This window comes from Bufo gargarizans, chromosome 9 (genome assembly GCF_014858855.1).
Source record: "Bufo gargarizans isolate SCDJY-AF-19 chromosome 9, ASM1485885v1, whole genome shotgun sequence".
Classification (NCBI taxonomy): domain Eukaryota; kingdom Metazoa; phylum Chordata; class Amphibia; order Anura; family Bufonidae; genus Bufo; species Bufo gargarizans.
Genome location: NC_058088.1, coordinates 8,983,250 through 8,992,073, shown reverse-complemented (window position 1 = coordinate 8,992,073; position 8,824 = coordinate 8,983,250). Strand labels below are relative to the sequence as shown.

Below are 8,824 nucleotides of genomic sequence, written 5' to 3'. Positions count from 1 at the left end.
TTATATTCTAGGGTGCTTTGGAATATATAAAAATGCTGCAATGGTTAAATTTGGCCGTATTTTTAAATGTTTACGGGTGGGTCATTGTAATGGTAATGCTTTTTAGAAGAAAAGACTGGGCATGGAGTAATATAAAGCATGGTGGTTATATTAATTAAAAATTAAAAAATATATAATAAAAGGTACAGGGAGTGGTGTAAAGTATGGTGGTTATATTGATTATGAATAAGAAAATGTACATATATCTTAATAAACGAATAAAACATATATATATATATATATATATATATATATATATATATATAGACATATACACACATGTACATCAGCATAAAAATATATACCATAATTTATATAAATAAAAAGAGGGTATAATAATAATAATTATATATATATATATATATATATATATATATATATATATATATAAAAGTCCTACTGTACATAAAATTGCATATATTAGTAAATAAAACGGTGGGGTGGATGTTGGCTGATTGTTTATATTGGTGGGGAAAAATTCTGTTAGATAGAGGGGAGCAACCCCAGGAGATTAACCTCATTAGAATCCAAGGGTAATGGCTGCTGATACAATGTTGTCATTCTTTTATGAAGCTGTATCGGTCGTCTATCATAGATACAGTTTCACAAATGTAGCTAGCAGAGGTTTCATAGGCAGTAATGTACAGTTGCAGATGTTTGTTGCATAAAATTAGTATTAGGAGTATAACACTGAGGCCGCCCTTAACCCTGGTCTACTACAACACTCGGAGAAGTGTATAGATGCAGTAACCTAAAGTATTGTAAAATGATCTGTTGCATGGGCCCCTTGCATAAAAAATCATTAAATATTTTTGGTGGAATATCAAGCGACGAGATGTTAAGAATTTTCAGAGGATGTCCTTTAAAAAAGTTTATACTAGAAGATGTATTATTTACAATTGGCCACTAGGACCATCAGTGTCCCTGGATTGACACGTGTTAATAATTCAAAAAAATAGCTTTTATCACTTGTCCTTAAAATAACTTTCTTAGAACTCTATATTAACCCTATAGTTAAAATTATCAGCATAGCCTGCCTGCTAGTGATTATCACAGTATTGTCTATGATTATCGAGTCCGTCCACTAGGTGGCTCTATGCATCTGCAGTAGCTTATTTCATACGTCCTTTATTGTTCAGGTGTCTCTCTGCTTGTATACTGCACGCTGTTATTCCCACAGCGTGTAGGCTACTGTGCCACCTTCCTGGACTAGGCTCTTATACTTGTATCTCTCTCAGACATAAATACAGGCCAGGCTACCGCTGGCTAAAACGCTAACTTCACTAGCTGCCCACTAGCTGGGGGCAAGGAGGTTCTTAGACGTCGGGGCTCTCCTGTAGATCATTCTAGGCTTAGGGGGTAAGTGTTTTGCAAGGTATGGATCCTGTAGTAGGATATACCAGTGTTTTGAAAAAATTGTACGGTGGCCACCCAAAACATACTTTAAATCCATTGATACAAATAGTTATATCAATTTTTCAAGTTTTCATAACAAAAAATGGTTAGAAAACATCCCATATAGTCAATACAAACGGATCCAACGAAACTGTACCCTTGATAGTGACTTTAAAAATCAGGCAAAAATCCTCAAAAAAAAGGTTTATCGAGAAAGGCTACCCGAGGAAACTCATAAAAAACACCTATGGTAGAACCATGACCGATACACAGGAAACCTGTCTACAGCCCACAAAAAGGCAAGGGACACACACAGAAATGAATATAAACTCTGTCACACAGTTTAATACATCCAACAACAATATACGTACAATTTTTTCAAAACACTGGTATATCCTACTACAGGATCCATACCTTGCAAAACACTTACCCCCTAAGCCTAGAATGACCTACAGGAGAGCCCCGACGTTTAAGGACCTCCTTGCCCCCAGCAAGCCGAAACAACATAAAAAAGCCATTTCTGCTGGCCCACTTTTATCCCCCAAAAAACTAGGCAGCTACAAATGTGGAAAGAGTCGGTGCCTATGCTGCAAGACTATAACCAATAAATGTACATATTTTTCGTCTAATAATAATGGGACCACCTTCATGATAAAGTATCATCTGACATGCCAATCTAGCTATGTAATTTATCTAATTGAGTGTAGCTGCGGGCTTCAGTATGTAGGCCGCACCACCCAGGAGTCACACTGTAGGCTAAACCAACATAGGCACAACATCCAAAAACTTTACCAAAAACACAGCCTCTCCAGACATTGTGCCTCCACACCAGAGAAACAAAAACATCCAATCAGGATCACACCAATTGATTACATACCAGAAAACCCATACAATCGGTTCAGTACAGCGACGATGTACCAATTGGATACCCTTGCGCCCCAAGGGTTGAATGAAATAAATGAGACCATCTTCTAGTATAAACTTTTTTAAAGGACATCCTCTGAAAATTCTTAACATCTCGTCGCTTGATATTCCACCAAGAATATTTAATGATTTTTTATGCAAGGGGCCCATGCAACGGATCATTTTACAATACTTTAGGTTACTGCATCTATACACTTCTCCGAGTGTTGTAGTAGACCAGGGTTAAGGGCGGCCTCAGTGTTATACTCCTAATACTCATTTTATGTAACAAACATCTGCAACTGTACATTACTGCCTATGAAACCTCTGCTAGCTACATTTGTGAAACTGTATCTATGATAGACGACCGATACAGCTTCATAAAAGAATGACAACATTGTATCAGCAGCCATTACCCTTGGATTCTAAAAGAGGTTAATCTCCTGGGGTTGCTCCCCTCTATCTAACAGAATTTTTCCCCACCAATATAAACAATCAGCCAACATCCACCCCACCGTTTTATTTACTAATATATGCAATTTTATGTACAGTAGGACTTTTTTATATATATATATATATAATTATTATACCCTCTTTTTATTTATATAAATGATGGTATGTATTTTTATGCTGATGTACATGTGTACATGTGTGTATATGTCTATATATGTATATATATATATATATATATATATATGTTTTATTCGTTTATTAAGATATATGTACATTTTCTTATTCATAATCAATATAACCACCATACTTTACACCACTCCCTGTACCTTTTATTATATATTTTTTAATTAATATAACCACCATGCTTTATAGTACTCCATGCTCAGTCTTTTCTTCTAAAAAGCATTACCATTACACTGACCCACCCGTAAACCAGTGGCGTAGGGATCGCCATAGCAACCATAGCAGTGGCTATGGGGCCCTACGCCACTGGGGGCCCGCCCGTCCGGACCGCATCATTATTATTTTTTATTTATTTTTTTATACATCACAGCACTCACAGGCAGCCAGGGGGCCGACCGCCCGCCCAGTGTAGTGGGCGGGCGGTCCAACATGAGGTAGGCCGGCGGATGCGGTGGAGGGGGCCGGAACGGGGCGTAGCGGAGGCGGAGCCAGGCTGGCACCAGCGCCGCCCGCAGACCGCAGTGCAGGAAAGGAATGAATTTCCCCGCCCCCTCCACCGCCTGAGTCCGCCTCCTGAGTCCTCCCACCCAGTCCCTCTAGTTAGTAGGAGGCGGACTCAGGCGGTGGAGGGGGCGGGGAAATTAATTCCTTTCCTGCACTGCGGTCTGCGGGCGGCGCTGGTGCCAGCCTGGCTCCGCCTCTGCTACGCCCCCGTTCCGGCCCCCTCCACCGCATCCGCCGGCCTACCTCATGTTGGACCGCCCGCGCCCCGCCCACTACACTGGGCGCTTAGTGGCCCCCACTCCTCAGCAATGCCATGATCTCACCTAGTAATGTGTGAGCCCTACAGCTGTGAGCCCTAACAGTGTGAGCCCTACAGCTGTCCTCCGCCCGTCCCCGGCATTGTCATCACCGTGCACACACCATTTCCCGCCTACTAACTTGAATTGTAAAGCTCCTATCACAAAGCAGCTCGACTTCCGGCAGACGTCACATGACAGGAATGACGTAACGTGAAACTGCTCTATTAGATTCCTATGGTTCACACTCCTGCTGAGATATGAGGTGTGTATGTACAAGCAGGACTGTGCAGACTGCAGTGATCAGCATGCATGACTCCATCTATCTATCTATCATATATCTAATCTACAACCCCCTCCGCTCATGTTTAGTATTTTGTTTAAACAATTTTTTTCATGTTTTTCATGTTTTATTAAATGGGGGGGTTGTTACCTGTCCTGCTGTGGGGAGGAGGGACTGGGAGTGGGACTATGGAGGGAGACTGGTCCCACCTAAAACCTACTACTGCTGTCACTGGATGGCACAGAGGGGTGATGGCACCTACTTCTCCAGGCTGCCTGTGAGGACCAGACATCAGCTGTCTACAGGAAAGGTAAGTGTCTGTCTGTAGAAATAGTGTCTGTCTGTAGAAATAGGTGTATAACTACTTGTAAGTTCATGTGTATGTAATGTGTGTGTGTGTATATATATATATACACAGTATATATGTCCATATATGTGGTGAGTGCGTATGTGAGTGCGTCCATGTATGTGGTGAGTGCCTGTATGAGTGCGTCCATGTATGTAGTGAGTGCCTGTATTAGAGCGTCCATGTATGTAGTGAGTTCCTGTATGAGTGCGTCCATGTATATGGTGAGTGCCTGTATGAGTGCGTCCATGTATGTAGTGAGTGCCTGTATGAGTGCGTCCATGTATGTAGTGAGTGCGTGTATGAGTGCGTCCATGTATGTGGTGAGTGCCTGTATGAGTGCGTCCATGTATGTGGTGAGTGCCTGTATGAGTGCGTCCATGTATGTAGTGAGTGCCTGTATGAGTGCGTCCATGTATGTGGTGAGTGCCTGTATGAGTGCGTCCATGTATGTAGTGAGTGCCTGTATGAGTGCGTCCATGTATGTAGTGAGTGCCTGTATGAGAGCGTCCATGTATGTGGTGAGTGCCTGTATGAGTGCGTCCATGTATGTAGTGAGTGCCTGTATGAGTGCGTCCATGTATGTGGTGAGTGTATGAGTGCCTCCATGTATGTGGTGAGTGCCTGTATACGTGCGTCCATGTATGTAGTGAGTTCCTGTATGAGTGCGTCCATTTATGTGGTTAGTGCGTGTATGAGTGCATCCATGTATGTGGCGAGTGCCTGTATGAGTGCGTCCATGTATGTGGTGAGTGCCTGTATGAGTGCGTCCATGTACGTAGTGAGTGCCTGTATGAGTGCGTCCATGTATGTGGTGAGTGCCTGTATGAGTGCGTCCATGTATGTAGTGAGTGCCTGTATGAGTGCGTCCATGTATGTGGTGAGTGCCTGTATGAGTGCATCCATGTATGTGGTGAGTGTATGAGTGCCTCCATGTATGTGGTGAGTGCCTGTATGAGTGCGTCCATGTATGTAGTGAGTGCCTGTATGAGTGTGTCCATGTATGTGGTGAGTGCCTGTATGAGTGCGTCCATGTATGTGGTGAGTGCCTGTATGAGTGCGTCCATGTATGTGGCGAGTGCCTGTATGAGTGCGTCCATGTATGTGGTGAGTGCCTGTATGAGTGCGTCCATGTATGTAGTGAGTGCCTGTATGAGTGCGTCCATGTATGTGGTGAGTGCCTGTATGAGTGCATCCATGTATGTAGTGAGTGCCTGTATGAGTCTGTCCATGTATGTGGTGAGTGCCTGTATGAGTGCGTCCATGTATGTGGTGAGTGCCTGTATGAGTGCGTCCATGTATGTGGCGAGTGCCTGTATGAGTGCGTCCATGTATGTGGCGAGTGCCTGTATGAGTGCGTCCATGTATGTGGCGAGTGCCTGTATGAGTGCGTCCATGTATGTGGTGAGTGCCTGTATGAGTGCATCCATGTATGTAGTGAGTGCCTGTATGAGTGCGTCCATGTATGTGGTGAGTGCCTGTATGAGTGCATCCATGTATGTAGTGAGTGCCTGTATGAGTGCGTCCATGTATGTGGTGAGTGCCTGTATGAGTGCATCCATGTATGTAGTGAGTGCCTGTATGAGTGCGTCCATGTATGTGGTGAGTGCCTGTATGAGTGCATCCATGTATGTAGTGAGTGCCTGTATGAGTGCGTCCATGTATGTGGTGAGTGCCTGTATGAGTGCGTCCATGTATGTGGCGAGTGCCTGTATGAGTGCGTCCATGTATGTGGCGAGTGCCTGTATGAGTGCGTCCATGTATGTGGCGAGTGTGTGTATGAGTGCGTCCATTAAGTTTGGGAGGGGCCCAGTACAAAAATTTGCTGTGGGGCCCAGTCAGTTCTAGCTACGCCCCTGCCGTAAATATTTTAAAATATGGCCAAATTTAACCATTGCAGCATTTTAATATATTCCAAAGCACCCTAGAATATAATCATTTATTTTTCTTTTTCCCAAAAGAAATCAGGTCCACTATACATATATATTTTTAAAGTGATCAGCAAGGAACTTGAATGCCTGATGACAGCCCTCCATTGTTTGAGACACAGCCTGGGCTGGGTTGTTTTCTCTGCCTTGGCTGTGTTAACTGTAAGTATATACGTAAAGGGAAGACATTTACACATCCCAGTACAGGTATATCCTATGACATCATGTTTCACTTAACTTGTGATTCCAGTTTTGTCATATATGTGTTGTCTCGCCCAGTGCAACTTATTGTATGTGGGTGAGACTTCCACGGAGTTGAAAAAAACTCGTCTCAACAACCACCGGTGCAGTATCAGAAAAAAGAGCCCCGACCTGCGGTGTCTAAACATTTCACTGAGGCGGCTCATAAGGAGAATGATTTGAAGTGTTGGATTTTGGACCACATACCGCTACCCAGACGTGGTGGTGATAGATCTAAGTTGTTAAAACCCAGGGAGTTACTATGGATGCATAGGTTGGGCAGCCTGAAGCCCAATGGATTGAATGTGGAATACAATTTTGGGGATATTACGTAAAGGGTTGTTTGCCTTCTCTGACCTGGGGTGTGTAACGTGTCCTAAGGGGTGTGGATTTGAAGAATTGTAACAATTTTAGGCTACTTTCACACTAGAGTTCGTCGGTCCGCTCGTGAGCGCCGTTTGAAGGGGCTCGCGAGCGGACCCGAACGCTTCTGTCCAGCCCTGATGCAGTCTGAATGGAGCGGATCCGCTCAGACTGCATCAGTCTGGCGGCGTTCAGCCTCCGCTCCGCTCGCCTCCGCACGGCCAGGCGGACAGCTGAACGCTGATTGCAGCGTTCGGGTGTCCGCCTGGCCGTGCGGAGGCGAGCGGATCCGTTCAGACTTACAATGTAAGTCAATGGGAACGGATCCGCTTGAAGATGACACCATATGGCTCAATCTTCAAGCGGATCCGTCCCCCATTGACTTTACATTGAAAGTCTGAACGGATCCGCTCAGGCTACTTTCGCACTTAGAAATTTTTCTAAGTTATTAATGCAGACGGATCCGTACTGAACGGAGCCTCCGTCTGCATTAATATGATCGGATCCGTTCAGAACGGATCCGATCAAGCGCTAGTGTGAAAGTAGCCTTATAATGTTTTTTCTAAAAACTTTTTTCCTTTCTTTTCTTTTAGATCACTTACACAATATGAAGAAAGAAGGGATGGACAATAAAGTCGAGTAGTTGCAGGCATATCCGTCGGGAATTTGGCACGCCTATTGTAATGCTTTATATAATGTACACTACCTTTTCTGTGGAGTGCCATAGGGTAAATTGTTGTTAGCTCTGGTGGTTCGATCTGCATTGTGGTGGTCCTTGGGGTGCTGCCCTAGATGGCAGGGTTATAGCCCTGTGAAGGGGACCGTCCCTGCTGCGTTGCGGCATCATACTCGATCATGTAGCTGGTTTTCTGATGATATTAGCAATGACAGGTGGAGCTTGGGCAGTTTGCCAACAATCAAGATGGCGCGTGTATGCCTGGAGTACACTGGGCATGCGCGGAACATCGCACACACCAGGGATGAGTACGGAACGGAGGAGTGGAAATGCGCATGCGCCGGGAGTCGTTTGTGATGCATGACTCACTCAGCCGGCCGTGTATCCCCTGATTGGCACTCCTCTGAGCAGGCGCAATAGAAGACATACAACGCCATGATGGTGGATTGATAGCGTGTCTTACCCGATGGGTATGTTTGCATCACTTGCCCTTTGACTCCTCCCCCTACACAAATTTTAGTTTCAATATGTAACTTGGTCAGTATTGCCAGATGATGTCGATCATCAGGGGTTTACAGGTTTATTATAAGATTATTATGCCGAAATATATGTCACGATTATTGCACGTAACCGAGTTTTTACCTTGCAATTTGTATTGTATTTTTTGCACAACTTTTTTGTTTTGTCTTGTATGTTAATTATATCAACACCCACTGATTTGATTGGATCACATGACTCTGATGTGTGTTGTATTGCCTATATATACTTACCACGTGTAGTGCTGAGCCGAAACGTTGCCCCGCACCGGTGAACAAAGGAGTTATTTTTTTATCATCTAAAGGAGTGCCGTTCACTTTCTGGTCTATTTTAATATATATATATATATATAATTTTATTTAAATTTCCATATATATATATATATATAGATACTAGCAGAAGGACCCGGCTTCGCACGGGTATATTTCATCTATTTCATTTAATGTTTCTGTGTGTTGTTAAAAGATATCGACAGTATCCTCCATAACAGTGACATCTACAGCACCCCGCTATCTGCTGAACTGTGTATCTAATTATATCCTGTGTGATACAGTCCGCTGAACTGTGTATCTAATCATATCCTGTGTGATACTGTCTGCTGAGCTGTGTATCTAATCTTATCCTGTGTAAAAACTGACTGCTGAGCTGTGTATCTAAACTTATCCTGTGTGATACTGT

The 8,824-nt window shown here is 43.6% G+C and overlaps 1 long non-coding RNA gene across 1 annotated transcript; it reads left to right on the top strand.

Annotated features, from left to right (window-relative positions):
* The first annotated feature begins 4,309 nt into the window (after positions 1 to 4,309).
* Positions 4,310 to 8,330, top strand: LOC122946728. Its single transcript, XR_006391256.1, has 3 exons — positions 4,310 to 4,366; positions 6,364 to 6,492; positions 7,527 to 8,330. It is a non-coding gene; the product is annotated as an uncharacterized LOC122946728 (long non-coding RNA).
* The last annotated feature ends 494 nt before the right edge of the window (positions 8,331 to 8,824 follow it).